The 17,914-nt window shown below is 39.4% G+C and overlaps 1 protein-coding gene across 4 annotated transcripts in view; it reads left to right on the top strand.

The window, feature by feature from the left end:
• DIP2C (disco interacting protein 2 homolog C) overlaps positions 1 to 17,914 on the top strand; it is a 309,922-nt gene that overhangs the window by 54,130 nt on the left and 237,878 nt on the right. The window lies entirely within an intron of this gene.

The raw sequence follows: 17,914 nt of genomic DNA, 5'->3' as shown, positions 1-17,914 counted from the left end.
TTTCCAGTGCAGAAATGAGGACACTGTCATTGCCTGGCCTTCTGTCTGATGCAAAAGCTTAAGAATTTTCTTAAGCTGGCCAGAGTAGAGCTGAACATCAGTTTATGAGCTAAAATTATCTTGATTACTTGACCGTGGAGATCAGTCTCCTGACTTTGACTTCACCCCATGTCTCCAGCTGAAGACAAATGCGTGATTGTGTGGGGAAGATGAGAAACCAAACTGACTGCTTAATTCAGCATGTGCTGACAGAAGGACCCTGTTCATGATTTGGGGAGGAGGGGAATGCAGGGAAGCTGAAGAAGCAATGGGAAGAGCGAAGCTGTCAGCAGAGGCACAGCTGAGTGGCTCTGGGGACTGTGGGCACTGAGGGCTGTGCCTGATGGGTGGCTGAGTGCACAGAGCAGGATGGTGCTTGAGAGGCAGCCATCTGACTAAAACCTGGGGTATTATTGCCTTCAGTTCTCTGAATGTATCAGGGAAAGTAAAGATTCAATACAGAGGTAGATTGCCAAGATTTACTTTTATACATGCTCTGTGTCTGGGTTTCGTTTTCAGAAGGTTTCTCATTTCTAATCGACTACCGGAGTTTGAGCTTCATGTGCTGTTCTCAAAATTCAGATGTTCTCTATCAACATAATGGTTGTCTAACAAGCTATCCATCCTGCTGCTCTTGGACTTCCAGTAAGCTTTTCAAATGTCTGAGAAGATAAAGCTTTCCTTATAACAGAAATTGTCTTCCTTTCTTTAGTCAGGTGCCTTTTTTTTCTTTCTGGTTTGGGAAGTGTCAGCAGATGGTGTCAAATGTGGAGAAGATGCATCCGCTGCCTTGTCAAAGATGGTTTTTTGCAAAGAGTAGGATGTATCCAGGCTGGCCTGCAAGAGTGTTTTGGATCACCTGTGGCCATGTCAGAGGGGGTGGTCACAGTGTTTGTGGCCAGACCATCCTACCTTCATGGTTTTGAAGGTACTGTTGAGGGGCACAATGTCATGTATTATTTGAATATTGTTTTAAAATGGGAAGAGTGGTTTAATATTCCCCAGGGGACAGCAGGGGGGGTCTGCTGAGATCTTCATCTGCTCTTCTCCCTCCCTGAGAGATGAACCTTGTCGTGTTTGGGAGCAGTGTTTTCACAGAGGTAACCGTCATTGCTCTGACATCAGGTATCTAATAATAACTCCCTAGCAAGTCATCTGCTCTCTTCTGCTTCACCCACTCTTAGTCACTCTACCAGTTTCTGTAGGCTACAAGTAGTAGGCTATTTATTAAAAGCAGTAGCTAGTGAAAAATGGTTTTCTTAATCAAGTTTCTCCTGCCAAAAATATAAAATCAGTGAGACCAATTTTAGGTGCTTTGAATCCTGTCCCAGTCAGATTACTTGTCAGCTTGTTATCTCAGCTGCTTCCATACCTTCTATTCACATTCCAGGTGCTGAGGAGCACTATTTAAAAATTTGTGGTTATTAAAAATTATACCTTAAAATTCTTTGTAAGGGAGTAAATGTATTTGGCTAGTGCCCTTCCTGTGTCTCATCCAAATCTGGCACTGCATTGCATGATTGAGTCTTCATTTACTCTGAAGGAGAGGGTCAAGGTTATCTGAGAATAAATCACCCACTTCTGTATCCTTCTCACCTCAGCGTTACCCATGAGGTCATTCCTGGAAATGCCAAGGGGCATTAATGACATTAATGAAAGTCTGCCTGTAGGCAAAGGGGTTTGTATTTTTTCTGACCTTGTCGTCTTTACAGGTCAGTAGCTGTACTTATGCCAGTTTTCTAAGTAAGCTCACTTGTCCCCAGGTTCTTGCAGGAATGTGACATTTCAGTTCCTTTTTGTAATCGGTCACTGAGTGACAAGCTCTTTGCATGGGAGAGCTATTCTGACAGCAGGGGAGCAGCAAAGCCAAGCACCCACTCCTTCCCACACAGGCAGAAGCTCGTCCTGCCTTCCAGGAAGGACAGAGAACTGGGAATGCCCCGGAGAGCTGCCTTGAATGGGATGCAGTAATGTGGGTTTGTAGCAAAAAATACCTTTCTAATTTAGTTTGTTCAATTTATGGGTCAATATCCTGCTAAGAAAAAAGAAAAAGAATTGTATGGATTGGAAGTTTCCCAGTGGAAGATTATTTGTGAATAAAAAAGCTTATGCTAGTGTAACTCATTGCTCGGAAGCAATGACAATTTTTGACACCACATGACAATTTACAGTGGAGGCTGTCTAATGGTACAGGGGAGTGCACTGGAGCCTCCACCACACTGTCATTTTACTTCATCTTATCTACATAGGTTTGTCAGTGTGCTAATTTATGGGGCTGTTCCTCTTTAACTTTTGCACCATCCTTTTCCTCTCTTTATTTTTCTATTTTCAGTATGAATTTATGTTTTTATGGAGCATAATTTGGGAGAGGGAGCACAGATTAAAAATTTTAAATTTTAGAGTTTTTCCTCCAAGTCTGTGTTTGTGAGCCGGCTCCTTAGTTCCTTCTGTTTTAAAACCGAAGGGCACACTTGCTCTGAGGGTCATAATTTTATTGGTCTTTCTGTATGTAAATGACATTTTAAAAATAATTGTATTATCAGACTTATTTCTGGAATGTTCCTGGTTTTGTCAGGGCATTTTGTACCTCAGTGCACACTAATATTTTTTCTTCCAACTTACCATTTTTTGTTCATTCCAGCTATGTTGCTAAAGTGTTTCTGCTCACAAATGAAAAGAAATAAATATGTTTAAATAGTCTTAGGAAGACTCCAGTTTTGAGCTTTCAAATAGTCTTATACTACTGACAAATTAGATACTGGACTGAGGCTGGGGAAGAGGAGGGTTGGAATTAAGGGTTTGGATTAGCTTTTTTTGCCACCTACCTTCTTTCAGACACCTTTTTTACCTCAGAGATTCAGGGCTGCTCTTTGGTGCAGAATGGGTGTGTTTGACTGATGAGCCAGCTGGTTAGGGGAACTTGGTTTTAAAAACTATCTACGCTGAAACAGCTGGAAAACATATTTCCCAGTCCAGCTTCAAGAAAGAGTAATAGATCTGTTTGACAGCATTGATATTTCACTACCAATTGCCATTAATCATTAGAATTAGTGCAAAAGAAAAAGTGCAGGGAAGCACTGGGACAGAAATGGGACTTAAGTGTCCATGCAAGAGACAGATGGATGCTCTAAGAGAGGGTTTCCTTAAGCAAGAAAGGGGGCTGTACTTGTGGCTCTGTGAGTATGCTTGGATAAAGGACCATGATGGAGAATCTGGGTCTTCTGGTGTGAGTGCCTGGAAGGTACTGACTTGGTTTATATTTTATTTATTTAATTGCTTTTGTGAAAGGGCTGGTGTGTTTTGATATTGTGTGGTATTGTAGGGCTACATTATAAATAATTTATGGGAGGAGTAAAATATCACAGGGCAGTAATTTCGTCTTTCTGTGTTGAATAGCCTGTCTTCTGGGGATGTTAAAAAGTTGTTGCTGGTGTTTGATTTTTTACCTTAATAGGTCATCTGGAGTTTTAAATATCTTATGAGACCTGCTATAAGCTTTCTGCCTGAGAAAGAGTTTGCTGCTCCCTTCCTCCTTTACAGCTGCACTGCTTTGCAGCTGCTCAGCCTCAGCAGTACTTGCTGGTGGATGAGATGGCCATACAAGCTGCGGTGATCACATGTTGAGACAGGCACCTAAGACCACTGCCTTTTCAGTCCAGGATCAGGAAATAAAGCTGTATTTTTACGTTCTTTTGAGTTTTCTGAATTTTGACTTCTGTCTGTGAAATGAGGACAGTGGGGCTGTACTGTGCTCGCAGCATCCTGGGCTGTGTGAGGAAGAGTGTTTCAAACAGATCGAGGGACTGTGGAGTGCTGGCTCCAGGACTGGGCTCCCCGGTACAGAAAGGACATGAATGAACATGCATGAAGGACCATGATGGCAATTAAGTAATTTGGAGGATATAAGGAGGGGCTGAGAGAGTTGGAGCTCAGGGGTCTTAACATCATGTATAAATACCTGATGGGAGAGTAAAGAATCTGGAGCCAGGCTCTTCTCAGAGTATCCAGTGGCAGGACAAGAGGCCATGGTATAAATGAAATACAGGAAATTCTGTGAAGCACAATAAACAAAGCAGAGAAGTCTCCATCCTTAGGGCTATTCAAAACCCAACTGGTCATGGCCCTGAGCAATATGCTCTGAGTGACCCTGTTTGTAGTACAGGTTTGGACTAGATGGTCCCCAGAAGTCCTTGCTGACCCAACGCTTTTATGATGCAGTGAATTGATACGAAGAGCTGATGGGAGGGGTACTAGACGCTGGTACATGTGACTGTAGCATTCACTTAGATCTTGTCTGAGCAAAATGGTTGCAAGGATATTAATAAGGCAATTGGCAGCTTAGCTTGGTACGGCCTATTTGTATGGAAACCCCTAAAAGTATTTTACTTATTGTCCATTACTTTGGGAGGTGTTCATACAAGTTGGATAAAGTCAACTTAAGTAGGTGTAGGGAAAATTCTTTCCTGTGTTTCAGGATGTGAATTGCCTTGCACTGCCCAAAATTAGGAAGATGCTCCACCCACAAAAATATTTTTTAATCTATATCCATTAGGTGGTTTTTTACTTAAAGAAATGTGTTGAATGCAGAGCCTTGTGGAAGACCAGGCAGTCCTTTTTAACCCCTTTGTTGCTCACACATCACCACACAGGCTAACGATGAATATTAAGAATGTGGGGGAAAAAATCATGGCCCAGCAGTGAATAAAATGAAATAAGTTTTCAGTCCTTTGAGCCGGAGACTCCTTGTTGCTGTTTTCAGTCATAGGAAGAGCTATATTGGATCCGACAAGCCCAGCATGTTCCTGGCCAGCACAGATAGTGTTAGGAAGGGGTAAGCACAGGGCAGAGCTTTCCCTGGTGAATCCCCGGAACTTCCCACAGTTGGCCAGCCGGAGGCTTTCTGATCTGTGCTGTTTAGCTTGGTCATCTTGTTCAATAGTCAGCGATGAACTTATTTCGCCTCAATTTTTTCCATAAAACCATTTATACTCTTGGCCTCTGCAGCACAGAGTTTCACAATTTAATGATTTTGTTTGTGTGGAAAGGCCCTCCCTTTTGTTTCAGTTTGATTTTTTTTTTTTAACCTGCTAAATGATAATTTCTGTGAATCCCCTTGAGTTCTCTGTGTTTACAAGAGAGGATATAGTTCAGAAAGTTAAATAAAATATGAAACTGCTAGAGAAAGTATTCTCAATCAGATGGATCTTTGGCTTCATCCTGTGTAACAGTTCATTCGTTCCTGTAAATAATTAGGTGAAATTCCTGTAAAGTCCTGTAAGTAATTCTTAAGGAAAGTGATATTCCAGGCAACTGGGCAGCTCCAACTTTTGCATTGACTTCCTGTCCCTCTGAGAGTACATTAATATTTTTTGGGGTTTTGCCTTTTAACTACTCTTCAGCATTCAATTGAAGTATCTCAGTAGACAACAGTACCTAGGAATAAGGAAAAACCAGCACATAGCCTGGAGAGTTGTACAGTTTGAGAAACTTGGTATCTTAAGGATTCAAGCTTCATTTGAACAATAGGGAATTAAAATGTTCCCGATTTCCTGTGTATTGTTTCTCTCTTCATTTTTCTACAGTCACTTTGAGATGTGAAGAGGTGGAGTGAGAAATTAATGCAGTTACAAAATATCTCAAAGGTTAAAAAATTGAGATATGTACTCTTAGCTATTTCTGTTCTGACTCCAGAACAACTTAATAGCATGAGAACAGGAGATTAGGAAACGGCATTTAAGAGCAGATTCATCTGAAAAGGGGACTTACTTTCTCTTCTCTGGGATATGTTTTGCAGAGAATATGCATTCCCTTTCCCCATGCTTTTAGCAGTTATTTTGTCACTTTTTATAGTGGTCTTACAGATTTAAGAAGAAAATCGCTGCATGAAAAGTGATGAGATCTTTTAGTGTCACACTCAGAACCTGCTTTAATAACCAGATACCGGGTGGGGTTCAGCAGCAATGGCAGCAGGAAGGTAGTTCATCTGGATCCTAATGCAACTTGTTTTCAAGCAGATGATTTTGTTTGCTATTAAAAATACACAGGCTTATATGAAGAAGGGTATTTTGCTGGTAAGGGTGTGAAAAAGTTGAAAATCTATTCATGATCTTGGCAAAACAAAGAAACTTCATATTTGATGAAATATCTGTTATACCAAAAGAGTCTTAGTTTATGGTTATCTGATCATAAACAAATATAACTGTCCTAGTTTTTGGTTTTGACTTGGGATGGAAAAACTGATGAAAGTCTGGGAGAGGAAAGATAACTCTCCTCTTCCGGCCTCTCATCCTCCTCCCACCCACAACCCCCCAAGTGTGATTTTGTCGGGGTTAGCTGAGTCTCTTGGTTTGTGTAGTGCTTGCATTTACCTTACTGTAGAAAGATGGGAAAAAGAAATACACAGTATTTGAACTGTATCCATTGTCTTTTCAGATTCGATTATACTTTGTAATGTCTTCCAGCTAGTCAGTTTGTTAATGAAGGCTACATCTGAGGTTGTTAACAGCTGTGATACAGGATGTTTAAGGTAGCATTCTCCTACTTGATTTGAGTTGGTGCTGGACTTTGTATAGCTCAGCTGTTGCAATGTACACAGTTTTAGTGATGTGTGCATTGTAATAGGTGCATTAGCTGTGGTCACTGGACCTTATTTTTTTAATTTAACACTGCTGCTGCTTTCTCCTAAAGGATAACCAGTGTTTATGTTGCAACTTTTTCCTGTGCAATTAATTGTAGGGTTTTTGTGTTGACTCCAGGGAGTCTAAATGGCACAACAGAAGACTAAAAGGAAAAACATGCTTCATAAGGGGGTTGCCAACGGTGCAATTACACTATTATTATTATTAGGGTAAAGATAGTATAAGAAAAGTTGAATCATGTCAATGTATGTACATCAGGAGAACCTTTTTTGTGAGATAGCTTTAGTTACTGCTTCTGTATAGTATGGAAACACAGTCTCTTGAAAATGAACTGTTATGTTTTCAAGATTGTTTTGAAGCTTGGGATTAAGCAGCAAGATTAATTCTGTATAGGATCAGTTCACAGGGTTAACATGAGCCAACTGGGTTTTCTAAGACAGATGTATTTATACATAGCATGCAATTTCAGGATTGTGTATTTTCACACACCCTTTGCAATTAGATTTTTAACTCCTAATTGCACTGCTTTTCCATACAGCTTGCCACCAAGACTTTAAAATGTGTCACAAGAAAAGATTTGAGCTAAATATAGCATGTCCTCTTCATTTGAAAATGAAAGCACAGGAACATAAACGTGTAAATGATTCTATGATGGAGAGCAGGATAGTTGCTGAATGGCTGCTCTTTCCCCCTTTTCTCCTGAGCTGTCTTGCTGTCTCTTCGGCTTTTGTACTGTGAGTCACACTGATGTCATTCCCAACGTTGGCAAAGCAAAATTTGGCAGATCCATGATTCTTTCTATTTTGGGATTTACAGATTTGGGATTTGGTAGCATTGTAGACATCTGAATATAGGAGTAACAGTTTTACTGTTGTGTTACCCCCCCCTTGACTTCATGTGCCACACAAGTGTTCTCTTTCCTACTCAGTAACACCTGAATGATACCATTTTCTCAAAGTTTTTCCTCTTTCCCTTCCTACTCCTTATTAACACTTTTCATTAGAGGTGATAAGGCTTTATTAATTAAATACTGTCAATAAAACAGAGCAGTCCAAAGCCTGGAGGTTGCTGTTCTGGAGGCTCCTGTGCCATGTGAGAACTCGAACCCCTGCTGTGTTCCTCCCTGCAAGGATTTCCTTTTTTGAAATGGTGATGATCCAAATGCAACTGGAGATTTCCTTTTCAAGTACCTTTTATGTGGAGGGTCATCATATTGTGCTGCTTTTTGAAAGTGAAATTGGACATTACTAGGTATGTTGAAAGTGAGGATGCAAGTTGCTGAAGCCTAAAATTACTCATCATGATGAAAAAGAATTGTTATTAAAGGAAAGCAGTGCTGTTTCTTTTGTGGTGTGTAAGGTTTAATGACTGATGTGTCATCTACCAAATGCCTTCATTTTCCAGGTCTGCTGGAAAAACTGGCATATTGCAGTTGGCCTAGATGATCATTGTAGGTACCTTCCAAATGAACTATTCTATTCTATTCTATTCTATTCTATTCTATTCTATTCTATTCTATTCTATTCTATTCTATTCTATTCTATTCTATTCTATTCTATTCTATTCTATTCCTCCTCTTCTGTAATTATAACCAAAGTTATTGTGAACTAGTTTTTACATTGAACTAACCTCATTTTCAACTAGCATTTGGTTGCCTTAGTTTAATGGTTCATTTATTTTCCCCAAAGTGTTAGAAATGTAGTCCATACATGCAAGCAAATTCTGCATAACATTCTCGAAGGAGGAATGTCTCTTCTTTTTCCATCTTGGATTTTATTGAAGTGTTGGGTGTCTGTCAAGCTCACTTTTGCTTAATGTCTAAAATTCTTTGAGCCTTCTACTTTGCCCAGTGTAAGCCTGACTGTAACAGGACCTCAGGGGTTGGTTTACTCACAACACACAATGAAGTAGGTTGTGACAACACCTGAATGTTAATGGCAGCTGTAATAAAACAAATGTTCTTTCTGGTTTTCATTACCCTTGTACATATTGCACTCCCACTAGAAAATTATGTTCTAATTCTTTCTGAATGGCATTTCACACTCAATAAAGACCTTTTCAATAGCTTGGGGATGTAAATAATTGTGTGTATGTGCTATATTAAAAATATTGCTGCCTTCTACTTTTTGATCATACAATAGAAGTCATGAGACAGAAGTCAGAAGCTACAACCAAAGGTAATATAACTAAGTAGCTCTTGTATTTTAAGGTCATAACTTAGGGAAGGTATAAACAGTTTAGTCTTTTAAATATTACCTGTTGCTACACATTGAAAATGGAAAAAACTTACTGAAGATATTGTGGCTAAAATTGTCCAAAGCATGTGGCATGCATTGCAAGAGTAAAGGAGTAAAGTTCAGCAGGGTCTACATACAGCATTTAAATCTTCATAACCTCTGAATTTTGGATGCTGTTTAGAGTGGGTAATTAATTTTCATTCAGTGTGGAAAAGCTTATTGCAGTAATCTTGTAATAACATAACTACAGACAGAACTGATCAGTATTTAAGGAATACAGTCTTTTAAAGAGAGGCTGGGTTGGAAAGTAAGAGTCAATAACTCAGACAGCAAAATGCTTTCTGATTGCTGCCTCCTTCTTGGTATTAGTTACAATTTTGAAATTATGTTGTCTGTTGTAACTTAGATCAATGACAGGAAAACAAGAAAGATCCGTGGGGATGATTTTAAATAGACCTCACACATTGCTCCTCAGGTAATGTTGTGGCACACTGAGGGGCAAATTTGGTCTTGAGTTTTCGGCACTGACTTGCATGTGATACATTGCTGTGGCCACAGCAGAGCCACGCAGTATTTTCTGTGGAGAAAAGCAAAACTATGGCCATTCTTTCATTGTTTACATTTGTAGAGGACGACTCGTTTACTTGGGCTTATCCAAGTGTAGGTGGTTGTAGTGAGAGTTGAACTGTGTTCTGCAAAGCAAAATACCGGGTGAGGTGCGATGTAACATTGTCAAAAGTCTCCTTGTTATCCAAAGTAAATGAAACAGATTTTCTCGTTAAGAACTTAAGCGTCAGCATTAGAACCAAAATGTTTACTGTGTGATTAAGAAGTTTCCAAACAAAAGTTTTGTTCTTGCTTAATAAAAGGAACTTCACAGTGGATTAATAGCATTAAAACTAAGGCTGTGGAAAACAGTTTTAATACCAAAATAATTGTTTAAATAGAGACTTAATTGCAATGATTAGTGTAGTTCTTATTGAGTGATAATATATTCCAACTCAAAGTCTTATCTGGGTTTTAAGTATCACTATGTAACTATGCACTGAAAGGTTACTTTGTTTAAAAACAAAACAATGTTTCATGGAAAGAAAGTAAAAGATGAGTTTGATTCAAATGCATCTGGTGTTTTTGTTTCATAGGAGTTACCTGGAGAATGGGATGCCCAGATGTGTTAACAGGGGTGCTTCCCTGGCAGTCCACAATTGAAGGAAGAATGTCTTTCGCTTTATTTCAGTTTATAACTACAGCTCACTCAGTGTTTTCTGGGGAGTGTTACAGTTCTGCTTTCTTCAGGACTGGTTGTTCTCCAGAATAGGGGGCTTTTAGGTGCTCTTTAAAGAGTCAGGTTTGTTGTTGTTTTTTTGTGGTTTGTTTTTTTATTTTATTTTATTTTGTTTGTTTGGGGTTTGGGGTTTGTTTATTTCTTTTGATTTTGTAAAATTTTTTTGTTTTGTTTTGGTTTCTGTTTGTTTGGGGTTTTTTTGCAAATTGCATGGCAGTGGATCAGGGTTTGAGTAAGTCTTTCCTAACATGTGTTGCTTATTTGCTGTTAATAAATACTTTGGTAGCTGTGATGGAGATGGAGGTGTCCTTTCAGTCACAAGTGCTAGTGTGTACCTAATAGGGTGCTTTGTTATGCTTCATCTTTGCCAGTTTTAAACACTTCTTAAATTCCTTGGCTAGTTGCTCCTGACCTCTATTTTTTTTCTCTAATTGTGTTTGTTGACAGAGTGGGTCCATGTAATAAGCTTTAAGAACACATTCACTTCAGGTTTTAAATAACAATGTTTGGAAGGAAGACATTGCCTTTTTTCAGTGCAACATATTGGAATAATTTTGTGCATCTGAAACAAATCTTGGACCTAAAAGTGATGGCATCTAGTGTGGGTTAAGTTCAAGGTTGTGACCTGTGGGCCGCAACGATAGCCAGATTTGGCAGAAGTAAAAAATTTAACAGGAGTTTTTTTATTGTGATTTGATTTATGTTCCAACTATTACATGTCAACAGCTAAGCCATGAATCTGCTTAAATTTAAACATGCGAGCATTCCTACTGGCTGAAATGAGACTGCCCGTGCTTAAGTGAAATGTAGGCACTGGCGTTCCCAGGGCTGGAAGACAGCAGAAAATGCTCTCCTGCATTTACTGTTTTTTTGCTGAAAAGGGGAGTATAGTCTCAAAAATGTAACCAGTGCACTAACAGCTGCAGTATATTTAATTTTAGAATGAACATAAACCATCTCAAGTAATACAGTATATTTAATTGACTGCAAGAATTTATGACACAAACTGTAACCATTGGACACATCAGATTAAATGCTGCATTTTTAGAACAAGACATTTGATAATTATTTGGAATCAGTTGTGGTAAATATTCGTGAAGTTTCTGGTTATATATATGTATTTAATTCAGAAATGTTTATACTTTAATCTCCGGTATTTTACTTTATACTGCACATAAATTAAATGTTTTGAAATCCGTGCATCAGGAGGTAAACTTGTCCTCCTTTGGTTTCACACTATTTAAAGAAAAGAATACGCTTATTGTATTTTGTTAAACTTTTGGAAGAATTCAAATTTTAGGAATTACATTTTGGATGCATTCCTAGGGAAATGGTTTCAAAAGAAAGCTTGGAAAACCTTGATCGAGTAAAGTTCAAATATAAAAAAAGCAGGAGATCTGGAAAGTTATTGATCTTGGCAATGTTTTTTCTACGAACTCAGTGTTGCAAAACCTAATTAGTGATCTGGAAAATAAGTGGTAATTAAGCATGGCCAGAATGGTCAGAGCTCCTCCTGAAAGTTTGTACTGCAGCGATTGAGTCAAACTGAATGGAAACATGGCTTGGGTGGCTGCTCCTTTTCCTGGTTAGTGTCTGAAGGAAGAGATGAGGCACCACGGCTCACAACTTTGGATGCAGCTTTAGGTCAGGTTTCCTTAGCTTTTTTTTCCTTAGAAAGAATGTCTTAGCTAAAGACAAGTCAGAAAAATATACCCTGAGATCAGAGCTGCTTTATCCTGGTAGATAATTTTAGTAGCAGGACCTAGATATGTCTTTCTCTTTCTCATGGATATTGTAGTTGTGAGATGAAGAAACACTTAATTCCATAAAAGGTGGTAAAAGCTCTTCACAGCATCTCCAATATGCAGTTGGCTTATAGTTGTGTTTTATTTGAGTACACCCAGGAATTGTCATTATGCATGTTTTTATGAAAACCTATTTTAATAAGAACTGTATTTGAGAAGTCCAAATAACCCCATTGCCATGAAAGACACGACAGCTTATGTCCCGATGTATTTTTTTCTGACCTTCCAACTGTGCAAAAAGAAGTATCTCAAAAACCTCATATATACAGTTGCCAATGTGCCTGAGGGATAGCAATGCATACTGCACTAGTTATTAATGTATGTAGTTCAAATTCTCTTTATTGTTACTTGCCATTTAGCATTTCTATATCATTGGTGGTGGGACGGTCAATTTGCATATTGGCACAAGGATGTGCTCTTAGCCCAGACTGTACAGCTGAGAAGCTGGTCTGGTCTCTGTGGCATTGGTAATTGAGTTGTTACAGATTTTCACAGATAAGAGCTGTCTGGATCCACACAATGGAAGCTGAAACATGTTTTGTAAAGAGCAATTTTTACCTCTTTGATCATTGGGGAAATTAAATTCCTGATTTTACAGTTATATATAGTCAACTGTGCCATTTTTGCCATCTGTATTATGTCCATAGTCTCGAGGGGCTCCTGTGTTTTAGCAAACTTTGACTACATCCTTGTCATGAAATAGGATGTCTTCTAAATTTAAAGGTGGCTGAGCAGTAGGCTTTAATGCAAGTGATATAGCCTTCTCTCTTGCCTTGCCTATCCTACTCTACCCTACCCTACCCTACCCATGGCAGGAGGTTTCAGGACTTTATACCCCTGCAAGAGAAAGTGGTCTTGAGTTTCATCTACTCCTGTTTATATCGGGCTGAGGACCTGCTGGAGCAGAGGAGATTCGGTTCCTTGTGTGCTGTTTGCATCCCAACCATCCTGGAAGGGTGAAATGTCGTGCAGTTGGTGTCCTTGCACAGGGTGAGCCCTCCACTCCAAGGTGGGATGTGCTTCCTCAACCTGCCATTCCTCTGTACTGATTCGTTGTTACACGTTTGTCATGGCATTCAAATCTCCTTGTTTATAAAGGTTTACTAAACACTTGAAATTTATTTACTATGTGGTTAGACACATTTTTCTTCTTGCCTGGCTTTCGCTGCATAGATTAGTGTTTTGCCAGGGGTATTGCAACACTTCATTACTTAAGTGGAGCGTTACTTTATAATGTATTCAAGCCAGTGCAAGACCTGTTGTTTGATGCTGTTGAATCCTGGTGCACAGTGAGGGATTTGTTCCTAGCCAACAGAAGAAATCTTCCAATTTCCCCAAGTTTTATGTACGATCTGAGCATTTAAATTTAAAAAAAGTGTTGGTTTCCTTTTACCTCTCTCAGGATATTTGAAACAGAGTAGTATTTGTCACCACCAGTGTCAATGGTTTCCTTCAGGGGACTGTCAGGTTGATTGGCGGCTGCATTGTCGTCCTCGCTACTTCCCCTGGTCTTTTTAGTACATCTTTTATGGTTTTATCTGTCTACTCCATAGGAGTATACTGCCATAGGTGTATAAGAGATCTAGACTTGCTGAGCCATCTTGGGCATTTTTCTGATCTGGAGATAATAAATGGTGCAGATCCTTTAATTACAGAAGCATGTAGTTGAAATCACTGCTCTTGTGTTACGGACAGTAAGAGGCAGTAGCTGTCATAGGAATTTACAATATAAATAAACATGAAAAGTGAAGGCTGGTACATGAGATGCATTATTATCTCCCCCAGGTATGAACAGTTAGGGCCAAAAATAAAATAATATATCTGGTTTGAGCCACCTCAGTGATATTTGAGGTGAGACAGAAGGAGCCCTGTCATAATATGAGTGATTCTAATTAATCTCTCCTGAAGGAGCCTTCTAAATGTGCAGTGCTGATCTTTATTTGAGTTTAATACCATCAGTGTCAGTCCCAGTTACTCCAGTGTATGATACAAATATATAAAAAGAAACACTTTTTGCCCCAAAGACTTTGCATTCCAGTCTCAAAGAAAGTCCTGGCAAGCAGACATTGCAGAGGGGAAAGCAGGGTAAGGAAGATGTGTGTGTTGTACTGTTGACAGATCTCATGGCTACACAAGAGTCACTTTCAAACCACAGGAAGCACTTGGCATCTTGCAGGATAAGACCTCTCCAGGTCATCACACAAATAATATCCTCCTTATTGTACCAGTGATAAATGTTGTTTGAGTGCACTCAAAAAGCAGCTCCACTGCTGTTGATAAGAAATGCAGATGCTCAACATCTTTCAACTATTAATTTAGAGGGAATGAAATGGAAAATGATACCTGTGGTTTTTGTTGAACTGTTTAGTTTATCTAACCTGTATACATCCCTTCACCTGTTTCCTAAGAGTATGTGTAAATATGCTATATACTGACTGTCCTGTTGGCTGTCAGAAGCATAATCGTGTAACCTTGTGGAGGGAATATTCCCCATATAGATACATCCAGAAGCACTGCCTTATAGCAGCCAGGGTCTTTTTATGAAGCTATCTGTATAAAAGCCAACTGTATCAATTATGTAATCATTTTGCATTTAGACTTTGAAAACCAGTAAAAGCTTTCTACTTACACTGTAGAAAGGGTTGGTAAGAAAAGTGAAATACATGTATTAATACTGCTGATGAAATGAACCTGGTGTTTAGGATTCTGCTGTCCTCAGGTTGGTCCCGTTTAACCAGTAGTGCAGCAAACTTGATCCAAGTTCATCACTGTAGCCTGTATTTATTTCACTGGCTCTGTGTCTCATGTCTCTTAGAATCATAGAAACATAGAATTATTTAGGTTTGAAAAGATATCTAAGATCACCGAGTCCAACTGTTAACCCTGCACTGTCAAGTCCACCACTAACCCTTGTCTCCATCTGGCACATCTACAGGTCTTTTAAATACCTCCAGGGATACTGACTCCACTGCTTCGTTGCGCAGCCTATTCCAATGCTTGACAATATTTTTGGTGAAGAAATTTTTCCTAATATCCAATCTAAGCCTCCCCTGACACAACTTGAAGCCATTTCCTCTCATCCTTTCACTTGTTACTTGGGAGAAGAGCCTGACCCCCACCTGGTACAACCCCCTTTCAGGTAGTTGTAGGGAGTAAGGTCTCCCCAAACCTTTTTCTCCAGACTAAACACCCCCTGCTCCCTCTGCTGCTCTTCATGTATTCCTGCCTGCTGTACTGGTGCTGTGTGCCAGCTTTAACCCTGCATGGTTTTGCTCAGTGTTGCGTGTTTATTTCAGAATGAAATGAGAATACCCAGCTGTAGGACTCACCAACCAAAGAGAGAAAGGGTTACTTTTTAGGAAAGTCAGATCTAACCAGGAGACCTCATTGTGCAGCTTCTGATGTGTCTCTGAGCAAAATGTGGGCAGGTTGCTTCAACTTCGGAGGTTACCTGCTTTTCTGTCTTGTTGAAGGCAGCCTGCTATGCTGCAGGGATCATGGGAGTGAAGCCACTACAGCGTGGTTTGTTACGAGCTGGGATTTTCGTGCATTCCTACTACTTGGACGGAATTTTTCCCTCTGACACATTAAAGCGTGGATTGCATGTAGGATTTAATTTCCAAGAAAATGGCATTGAAACAAAATCTCTCTGTTTTGGCATTTCTCTTGTGTATAATGTTTTGAAATGTGAATGTAGAACACAAAATAGACTCCCCATAAAACAAAAGACTATATGGTTCCAAGCTGGTTGTGATAGCTCAGCCTCAATGTAGCAGTAGAGCTGAAAGAATATACTTAGTTCTTATTTTACTGGCCAGCAAGATGGTCAGCAATGATGGGCCCTGGCAATTGAATGGAGAATATTGGTTTATTTTGTCTAATGGCTGCACAGAGGTCTTGGGTAGACTCTGTCAAAGATACTGAAACCATGAATCATCTTGTATAATGTTAGATAGTTTAGGTGTCTACCTCTAATTGAATCCTACTAGGATCCGTAGGTAATCAAGGGAGAAGTACAGGGGTTTTTTTTGGACAGAATTCACCTGATCCTTTTTTTCAGACTTCTGAAGGTCACAAGTGAACTGTAGCACAGGAGTGTCTGTCTCTGTCCATTGTCTGGGAGAGGAAACCTTATTAATGAGATGGATTTGTTTGACAGAACTGAGACATTCTAACTAGAGAATCTCACTATTGATTTTAACAAGGTTTCTGATCAGGCCCCAGATGCATTGACTCGGTGCTAATCAATGGAAAAATGGGGACATGAATTCTGACTAGAATTTTTATGTATTTTAAAAGTCCAAGAAACCTGATAAGTGAATTTTAGTTATTTTAAGTACTGTATATATAACCAGCAATGTAGAAATGGATTTTTTTAAAAATACGTGGCTTTTCACACAGCAAAGAATGGATTTCTTTGTTATGGTCGGAATAGGACTTGTTTGTTATATTCAGGATAAGTCCTTTTACTTCAGACTTCAGGGACCTTTCTGTTCCAAAAGCTGCTTTACAGATTTTACAGCTATCCAACTCCTGACTGATAGTCTGTGGATAGATGCAGCACAGACACCGTTATGATACAGGGATGCATCATAACTGATTCTCTTACAAGACTTGCTTATTGGAAGGGAAACTAAGAGTATTTTTTCATTGCTGGCTTACATTTCGGATCATTTCCAGGTATTTTCTTCTATTACTGGGTTCCTAACATGTCCAGGAAAGAAAAAGAAAGAACCAGCGCATTGCCGGTTCCAAACTTTCTGGGAGCTGTTTTGGTCAACATACAGCTGGAAAGGCCCATCCATCTGGGAAGCTAGCCAGGGCAGGCTGTGTTGGATGCTTCCTGCAGGATTTGGCAGTGCCAGTACCATGGACAGGGACAGCAGCAGGGGCATCTGGGGGACCCTTCCTCTCATCCCAATGGGACTTCAAGCTGATGTCCGTTCCAGTCCCACACATGAAGGTCTTTGACCAGTTGCTGGTGTTAAAAGGGTTACTGATCTTGGCTTCAGTGCAATTAAAGTTCATGTCACAGCCCTTTCAGCTTGTGGGGTTGTATTTTGTGTTGTAGGAACAGAAGTTTCTTACAAGGTATTTACATACTTATGTGCTGGTCTGAGAGACCATCCTTGTCTGGACCTCAGTACAGTCGTCCTGAATCTCGTAGGGCCTGCACTGAGACTGTTCTGCATGTGGCCCAGAAATATAAGAAACTTTAGGCACTGAGTTAAGTGTCCCTGTAGGTGCTTGTAAGGATGTTCCTGAACACTACTGTAGCATCTTCACTGCCTACACTATCTTGAAATGCCAGTTGCTTACCGGGTAAGTCCTACTGGTACTTTGGTATTGTATTTTCTCAAACCTACGGAAGGCGTCCTGGTTTCTTGGCATTCAGAATTAAATCTACCTTGGTTGTCTTCATTTCAGCTACCTGGCAGGCACCAACCCACTGCTTAATTTACATTTTCATGTGATATTTAAAGAAAAAAAAATTCCCTGGATGAAGTTATCTGTTAACAAAGAGCTAAATTATTTTTATTTTATTACAGAAATATTTTTATTCACTTCATTGCGACAATTTAGTATCAATGAGGCACACAGTGTTTGGCTTGTAAGCAGCAGAATTTAACATGCAATGCAATTTAAACAAAAATGCAGATTTGTGGATCTTTTTGTCCTTTTGAGCTGTAGACTATGCTAATTTAACTAGTGTTGCGTCTTGTATTGATTATAGTACCTTTATATTTTAATGAACATTTGCACCTTTGTCATTTCAGCTTTGGAAAGCTAAATGCATTTAATTGTTGGCAAACAAAATCATTTAAGGGTTATTGGTGTATTTGTTTGTCAAGATGTTTTTAAGTCAGCCTTTCAACCATTCACAATTGTTCTCTGAGCTGGCATCCCCTG

Source organism: Pipra filicauda, unplaced genomic scaffold, assembly GCF_003945595.2.
Source record: "Pipra filicauda isolate LSUMZ 115617 unplaced genomic scaffold, ASM394559v2 scaffold94_size2452230_pilon, whole genome shotgun sequence".
NCBI lineage: Eukaryota > Metazoa > Chordata > Aves > Passeriformes > Pipridae > Pipra > Pipra filicauda.
The sequence above is the reverse complement of the archived record's forward strand: the minus strand, read 5'-3'. Positions and strand labels throughout refer to the sequence as shown.